This window comes from Palaemon carinicauda, chromosome 7, assembly GCF_036898095.1.
Source record: "Palaemon carinicauda isolate YSFRI2023 chromosome 7, ASM3689809v2, whole genome shotgun sequence".
Lineage (NCBI taxonomy): Eukaryota > Metazoa > Arthropoda > Malacostraca > Decapoda > Palaemonidae > Palaemon > Palaemon carinicauda.
The window spans coordinates 128,878,834-128,888,833 of record NC_090731.1 but is presented as its reverse complement, the minus strand read 5'-3'; positions in this window follow the sequence as shown (position 1 = coordinate 128,888,833).

The following is a 10,000-nucleotide window of genomic DNA, read 5'->3' as shown; positions in this document are numbered from 1 at the left end:
TAGTAAAACAACATATGTCAACCTTTTTACTAAATAGTAAAATTTCAAAATTTCAATGCAAACACTTGTTACTTCACTTATACTGTATAAGGCAAATAAGATCATCAACGTTTTTTCCACACACCCACACACACACAAACACACACATTGAATTCCCTTCTCTTTATACATGATATCCTTTCTCATCCTATCTCCTCTTCCAAACTTTTTGCAGAAGCCTAGCTATCTTCCTCACTTCACCTCTTCTTAGAGTATGTAACTTTTTTATATAAAAAAACAACAACAAAAAGCACACACATAATTCCTACTGTAAAACAGTTATGGGGACCAACTACTTCCATTTGTACAACATTCACACTCTCGTTCCTCATACTACAAGTTTTTATTCACTAACGCTTCGCTGCGCTTCCTAACAAGTATTATGAAATTTTGCAAACCCTAGACTTTGGCTTTTTCTTGTTATCACCGAATGCGTCGTATCATTAGCAGTTATTAACTTTTCAAAATTCCAATCACAAAAACCTCTTTTATCTTTACATAATCACAGTGTATCGTTTTCTCTCTACTACGAGACACCCGCGTTACAATAAGCCAGTTAATCTTTATATGCTTGCAAAAGCTCCCCTTTCATCACAAAATCCAATTCTTACAATAATTAGCTTTATTTTCATTATCCTCAACATGCTTATACACGATCTTTTTAAGGTCGGTCATGAATGGCAGAAGCAAGAGACAGCAATATGTCCTAACAGGACAATCCAATAAAAAGGCTTGCAATATATATATATATATATATATATATATATATGATCAGATACCAAGAGTCCATCCTCCCTAAGGTGGGACCAAGGAAGGCCAGGCAAGGGCTGATGATGACTTAGCAATTAGACCTGTAGGCTCCCCCCAACACCCCATCCCTTGCTCACAAAGATGGTGAAGTTGCAGACACTACAAGAATCAATCGAGCTTCAGCTGGTATCGAACCCCAGTCCAGCAGATAGTCAGGCAGAGCCGTTTCCAATAGACTACATGAAGTAGCAGACTCGAGAAAAATTGATATTGTTTGGGATAGAATTTTTATGAAGTGACTGGGAAGTGAGAAGTATTAAAAGTATGAAAGATATAAAGACACGAAGAAATGAAATGTTAGAGTTTATGAAAATATGGATAAGATATTTGCCAGTGAATTTCTTTATCTAGAGATGATGGAGGGAGATATATCTACGAATAGAGTGTATTATAGAAATATGATAAAGTGGGAAGGATGAAAGGAAGGTAAAGACTTAATTTGATGAGTGGGTGAAAAGCTTATTTAACGGGAAGGACATGTGTATCCAGGTAGAGAGATGATGCGAGCCAGTTAGATTCAAGTAAGCCAAAAGAACTGGCATATTTTGATGAACATTTCGTGTTATCTTAGGTATCAATAGTTATGCAATTGCAGGCTCATCTTCATCTTAGAATCAGCACTGACTCTTGTTTCTCTTTTGGAGGCCTTGCTCCTCAGTGTTATGAAAATCTATCTATCTATCTATCTATCTATCTGTCTATCTATCTACAGCATATTAGTCTAAATGAATTGTATATAAATTCATTCCATTCCCCTCTCTGACTATTATCGGTCCCATTGAAGCAATCATGTATCATTCGTCCCCCTAAATGACTGGCTATCGAAACCTTTTAGTGGAAGACTTTATTAAAATGAAATAAATGGCTTCTTGGTAACACTCCTCATCCTATCTCCCCTTCCCTTTTCCGTTTCCTCTTTTTCCGTCTCGCTGTTTTCCTCTTTTCCTTCTCATATTTCCTCCACTTTTCCTCTGCTAACCAATTTTCCTTCATCTCATCTTTCAACTATTTTTATTCCCCTATTTTGAACACTTTTTCTTGCTTTCCAATTCCAGCATCTAAGCATGGGATTAATTTATCGCCTTTGATGTTTTGCTACAAATTCCTTTTCATGTACCTGATCTTGTTACGCTGTTATCAACGAAGAATTTCCGGGCTTAAGAGAAACTCCCATTTGTAGCAATAATTAGGCTTGTGGAAGTAGTTGGGCCCCATAACTATTTTACAGTAAGAATTATTTGTGTGTGTTTTGTTATTTTATGAATGCTTATGTGTATTCTATGCTTCTTTAAGGCGTTTGCTTTGAATGAACTATGATAATGTTCTCATTATCTCTGTTCCTTCATTAGGACGAACAGTCAAAACAATATATATATATATATATATATATGTTTGTGTATTTAATGGACAAACACCTGTATATATATATATATATATATATATACATATGTATATATACATATATATATATAAATATATATATATATATATATATATTGAGGTAGGTCATTGTTCCTGGCGAAAAAGTCTTCTCCTCTTTGTTTTATATATATATATATATATATATACATATATGGACACACACACACACACACATATATATATATATATATATATGTATATATATATATATATATATATAATGACATTGATTTGGGTTGCAGAAATATTTTACCCAAAGGCAGAGGGGTGCTTAATAAAGGGTTGTGGAAACCTCTGAGAGAGGAAAGTGTACCAAACGTGTATCGCACACGCTCATACCCTGTAACGGCATATCTGCTTTTTGTGCATTGTTGTAATCGGTCTCTCCTCGAACTGATAACCTCTTTATGTCTGTATGTTCTTACATTCCTGTGTTAGAATTTTTGTGCCGTTCTTGACTGGAACGGCTTATGTATATACTCATGATCGGTCTAAATAAAGTTAATTGTATTGGACTAGTCTCTCAGTTACAACCTACATACTCGCTTGCGCAAAGGGCAACTATATGGGCGAAGAGCCAATGTTAATAATAATTATGTTTTCTTCAGTAGCAAGTCAGGAAAATAAAATAATTGGATTCTCGTTGTTTCACGTAGGATGAGTCACGAAAGGTCTGAGGATTGCAGGTTTCAACCCAATATTGTTTTTGCAAAAATATTATAGAAAATAACAAGAAAAATTAAATTTTAGATTATGACATTTTGAACATCATTGGATGTGGTGCTGATTAGAATAAGTATATGAGAGCTGATTTGGTCAAGGAGAGAAAGCTGGATGTTTTGTTACTTGATGCAAGAAAAGTGAAAAAGTAGCTTGTGTAGGAATGAGAAGAAAAATGAGTGATTGCTTTCATGTTAGGTGAAAAGTGTAGTGTTAGGGAAAGGTTAACAATTAATTAAGAAATAGGAACAAGAAAATGGGGAATTTTAAGAATACCTTGATGATGTTATGATGTCAGATGGAGTATTAGTGAGCATAAGAATGGAGGAAAAGGGAATAAGAAAAGTTAGTGGTGGGATGAGATATCTGATATAGGAAAAAGTAGATTATTTGTGGTATAGAGGGGTAGTAGAATTGAAGAACAAGAGCTGGCATACACATTTACGGATAGGGAAGTCAAGAAATGAAACGGGATATGTACAGTGCCTCCTCGAATTTGTTTCAAAACCCAGTTGAAGGTATATGATAAATAAATGATGCAATATTTTTAATATTTCATCATATTTCTGATAAATTTATTAACGAAATTTTCAATTAAAACAATTTTGTTGCCAGCATATTATATTTATATAAATGTCTATATAAATAAAAGTATTCGTAGCTCATTTACATATAATTTTGAAGCAGAATTAATATTCTAATATGAAGAAAAGGTCAATCAAAAACCCTCTTTAAAGGGGAGAGCACAGAATAATACCCGTGTAATAATACAGAATTAAAATAAGATGTAATCTCCCAACAATGCAATCTAATAATTTTTGACAAATGATATTTCAATGACAACGAAATATCATATGTCATTTATCTGTTGCATTTAATGTCAAATGATATATGTTCACTTAAATTCTACCATGATAAACTATTATTAAAATGTTAGAGAAGAATAAAACCTTAAAGTTGCAAAGAATTGTAATATGGCAGACACGAATAGAATAGTGTGCATATTTATGTATATATATATATATATATATATATATATATATATATATATATATATATATATATATATATATATATATATATATATATATATATATATATATATATATATATATATATATATTTCTCTTTCTGGTACACAGGGGTTCTCAAATGAAGGATTTTCTGTTCCTATATTAAGACTGTTCCATAAACTGATATTAGTAAGATCCATGTCACACACCATAGCCACAACAGGAAAACCGACAGACTCCACTTGTGTAATTACATCAAATAACAGTTCCTTGGTAACCTTGGTATCAAAATTATAATATATTAGTTGTTTCCAAGATTCTGTTATTCCTCTGATCATAATGCACTGTACACGAGATTTAGGATCATAAAGTGTCTTTGATCCTTGGTCATAAGATCATATTTGAGAAACACTACACTCATCAAATGAAATTACACATAAACGACTATATTCTTTCATTTCCTTGCCCTTTTCATTTAGTATTTCAAAAACTGTGTGCAAGATCCCCGGTTCAACGATGATTTTTGATGCCCAACGCCTTAGGGTACTTTCTGAGGGAAGAGAAATCTTGCACTGATCACGTAAGTGCCGATAACCTTTAGGACTGAAGTTTTTCAATGTTATTGCACGACTAATGTCACCATCTGCCCAACGTTTCATATTTCTTCCACTCATAATGTTTTCCACCTGTGAAGGAGAAAACATTGTTTCTAAAAACGCTCTGCAACATGATGCTTCATTTCTCATAATCTCTAAATCCTCCAACAAACGTAACCTTTCTTTATCCCACTGCTCTTTCTTTGTAAGGAGATCATTTCTTTCTTGAGTAACGCTGTTCAATAGACTCTGCAACTCTTATAGTGTTGCTGTATGAACCCTTTCTTCACTTTGAGGATAGTCTTCTCCACAGGAAACATTGTTGTGATCATCAAGCTCATTTTCACAACCTGATAACATTTCTGCAATTAAGCGTTTCCGATTTTTCTCTTTTATCCTTTTCATTTGAGATGTACCAGTTACACTATCATCTGAAATGTAGAAAGAAAAACATCTTAATATCTCTCTTTCTCTTACACACATACACTCACACACACACACACACACACACACACACATATATATATATATATATATATATATATATATATATATATATATATATATATATATATATATATATATATATATATGCATCAGTTGTCATAAGACTTTGTATTAATATGATCGTGACTGAGGTATGGACTATGCCAAGTTTTCCCTTTATAGTCTCTTTCTATTTACTCTATATGTACACACAAACCACCATATATAAACACAGATAACAGCTGTTATGAGTGTAAATAGAGTGACTAATTAAAAAAAAAAGTAAATAGGTTTTTCAAGTAATACTGAAAAATTGAAAAAGAAAGATTACCAACCTTGTGAATGAGGCATGTGAAGTGTTGGGATTGCATTGCTCTTCAGACGTCTGCATTTCATTGCTGGGGCTCGTGATCCAAGAAGTTCCTGTTGCAGGTCTCTCTTATATGCATTTTCTTCAAAATGTTTACTGCATATGTGATGAGTAGTAGGGTTAAAGTTGTCCTTTCTCTTACAACGATAACCCATTTCTTTCTTGTTTCCTCATCACGAGGGAATCGGAAAAAGGAAACCTCCTTTTTTTTCTACTATTTGAATAACAACCAAATACGGCGCAGTTGTTTGGCATTATTTAAATGATAATCTAGATTATATAAATAATCAAAACTATGGTTTTATTCGAAGAATGTCAAACTAAATCACTGCAGAGATGACTGAAGTGACCTTTGAGCGACATTTGAATGAAACGGTAGCTGGATGACTTCTGGCCCTGACATGACCTCCAGGCGACGCGGTTCTTGGGGGGATAAGCCGCAACCCCCCACAAATGACTCTACCTGGTCACTCTATATACCTTGCATCCATACATGCATACATACATACATGCATACATACACACATACATGCATACACACATGTATGTGTATTTTAATACGTTTGTGCAATTGTGTATGCAGGAGTATTAACATTTATTTGTGTACACGTTCGTAAGTGTATGTGTGTTTATGTGTGCACGTGCGTACCGGAAGGATTGTTATAAGGGTAAGACATGAGTGATGAAGTAGTGTTATATTACAAATTAGAATGAGCCCTTGGTAGTGCGCATACCCTCGCCATAGACACTTTTTTTTTCACCAAGAAAACTGATGATGTTTTGGGTATCTGATCCCTAAGTACTTACGATATAAGATAGGCAATTGAATTATGCACATTTTGGAAATAGTTTCATGCCAATCAGATAAAAGTTGGCCACAATATGGCAAAAAGACGCTTTTGACTTTTTCATGACCTTGACTTTTTGATCCAATAACAAAAAATGTAACCAAATTGACCTTGGATCAGGGCTAGTCACCCTACCAAGTTTCATGGGATTGGGTCTAATAGGTAATAGTTAGGGAATTTACTGTATCATGTTTTGTATCACGAGATAGATATATGAATTATGCAAGTTTTGGCACTAATTTCATGCAAATCTAAAAAGAACTGACCGAGATATAGCAAAAACAATTGTTAACCTTTTCGGGACCTTGACCTTGAGTTTTCGTCCCAGTCACTTCTAAAATCTAATGAATTTGTCCTTGGATCAAGGCCAATCACTCACAAATGTCATGGGATTCGGTCTGGTAGTTTTTGGGTTCTGGGAAACAAAACGACAGACATACAAACATAATCCTATCAAACATAACTTTCGACGCAACGAAGTTGGCGGAAGTAAAAACTCATTTGACGTTTTCAATGTTGCATAGTTTTTTAGGGTTCATTATACACATAACAAATTTCTTACAAACTTAAAGAATAGCCTTGTTCATGCAGAATTCCCTGCATATTTACCTGTTTCACTAGAATACTTCCTTTTCATTGAATATTCCGGTGTATTTGAATACAGGTTTCCTAGAAATTTGAGCATTTCTTAAGAAACGTTAACGTCCTATGATTAATAAGAGCTTCATGTAAATGGATGTAGAAAGGAACGTGACCAGTGAGATGCAGAAATACAGCAGTTACCAGAGAGAAATAGTTTGACTTCACAACATATAAACATTTCTGTAGATACAGAAGTACAAGAAATCAAGGAAATGAGTATTTGGGTGTACATTTCAGAGGTAATGATAGGGATGATGAAGAAAGTAACAATTCTTTAATGGATGATGCTTGCGAGTGGTACAGTACAAGGAAGATTTGTGTAATCAAGATGATTTGAAGAGACTTGCGAGAAAGACTAAATGTGTTTGTAACATGAGAAACTTGAAAATTATTTTAACTATCAAAATATCATGTTGGAGCAATGAATCTTAGTAAGAATATCGAATGAATGAAAATAGTTAATCCACTTATTTTTTGTGACATCGCAATAGGTGTTGATTTTATGTTAAAATGAAAGATTAAATGGAAGCAAATGACACAAAATTCTCAGCAGTGTGGGGAATACAGAATATCAAAAAGGTAAAAATTATATTATGCATTATTTGGTACATAAGGGAGTGGGGGATTACGGATAAGTAGAAGGAGGAGGAAGAGGAGGAGGAGGAGGAGGAGGAGGATGAGGATGAGGGGGAAGATAGATTTTTGAAAAACAGTCTAATAATCGGAAGTCTAGTAATATACCACAAATTGGCAAAGATGCTGAAATGATGGGCCTAATGATGTCAAAGCTTTCCTCATAAGACTGGCATATATATATATATATATATATATATATATATATATATATATATATGCATTCATACATAACTTGAATTATAGTTTGAAAGTTAGAAGTCATACCAGTTCATTGTTCACAGTCTCCCATTAAAGTTAAGATTAGCTATTTATCTATACAGTGGGCTGTCCTGTTCATGATGGCAATATAGGGGAACATATTGAACCGATATAGTTCAAAGACAGAAGATGATTTCGTAATCTCGTCGCCGTTCAAAATCCGGTTAAAGTAACTTTGTATATCGAACAGGGAATGAACATTTGACTGTGCAATAAAGGGAAGGATATCTGTTTCCTGAGTAAATTCTCATTGTTTTGCAAGTGCAGCTCAAGACATAAACACTGCAGAGAATCAAAGATTCAGTATTTTCTAGAACCAAGTTTGCTTTAACATCCTCTAACTAGGGATTAGTGTCGCACAGGTTAAGGTCAGTCCTTTTCTTATCAAAATGAATATCTTTGCCACGTCATTCTCAGCTGACTTAGACCTTCGATTTTTTAACAGATAATACGTGATCTCATTTTTCATTATTCTTATTCCTCTGAGATTATTCATTTACTATAGTCTCGCTCTGAAAAGTTTTTATCTTATTTCGGTTCTTTGTAAAAATCCGTAAGAAAGAAAGTAGCCATAAATAACGACATGAAAGCTCAGCTTGTTATAACCAAGGTTATAAGATTCAAGAAAAATAGATGGAAGAAGCTTCGTTATCTGTTCTCATTTCATCATATCACTAAGAGTTTCCGCTTAAAATGTTTGGTATTATTTTATTTCATTAAGAAATTCCTCTGCCAATGATAATGGAATGTGAAATTCTTGTGCCTGGAGTCTCTCTGCGGTTATTCGACCTCTCTTGCGGAGTCATTACCATAATGTTATTCCACTGCGCAGAGCTTCCTGGATAATGATTCCCTCATTATTATTGTTTATTTGTGCTTTCTAACATCATCGATTACTTTTGTCAGCAGCTTGCATTTATTTTGAGGCATATTTGCCTTTTAAGCTGCTATGATATTTGATTATTATTATAATTATTATCAAAATATACGTAATCGGTAATTCACATACCTTTTTCCGTGTAATAAATGTTTATTCTAATGAATTTCTCTTTTCGTAAAATATTCTACCAACTTTACATTTTGTTTCTGAATTACCACCAGCTTTCAATGGCGTCATATCTAAATGTGCAGTTTTATTTAGCTATTTGTTGCTATGCATATAGTGTACATCATTTACAAACAATTAGCTAAATAATGTGAATATTTCATGCGATGTTGTACTTTTTAAAGTTTTCTGTTACACTATGAGACTCTTTAATATATATATATATATATATATATATATATATATATATATATATATATATATATATATATATATATATATATATATATATATATATATATATATATATATACGTGTATACAGATATATATATATATATATAGTATATATATATATATATATATATATATACATGATATATATATATATATATATATATATATATATATATATATAATAATATTATATATATATATATATATAATGTGTATGTGTGTGTAACAGCATAATTATTTCATATAGTTTACCTTTGAAGTTTTCTTAACATGAAAATATTTGTTCCCTCTTTTTACTTCAAAACTCTTTTAAGTTTGCCTATTTCCTATTATTTCTAACCTTGCTCTATATCATGCTTTATTTTTTTGTTTATCGATTTTTTCTGTTCTCTTCTATTTGGCATGATCCCTCAAACTATTACTATACATTTTTTAAAGAATTATTTTATTCGTTTTCATTCGACGTTTAAAATTTTCTCTTTACGATTTCTCTTTCATGATATTGTTTCTCAGCTCAGAGGTAAACTATTAATATATAACTTTTTTTCAAAGATTCTTTGTACTCTCGTTCATTCTGCGTTTGATTTTTTTTCTTTACTATTTACTATTTCGCCTTCATAATATTGTTTGTTAGTTCAGAGTTAAACTACTTATATATATATATATATATATATATATATATATATATATATATATATATATATATATATATATATATATATATATATATATATATATATATATATATATATATTCAAAGAATAGTTGTATTTGCGTTCATTTACTTTTAAAATCTCTCCTTTACTATTTCGCTTTCATAATATTGTTTCTTAGTTCAGAGTTAAACCATTAATATATTTTTTTCAAAGAATAGTTGTA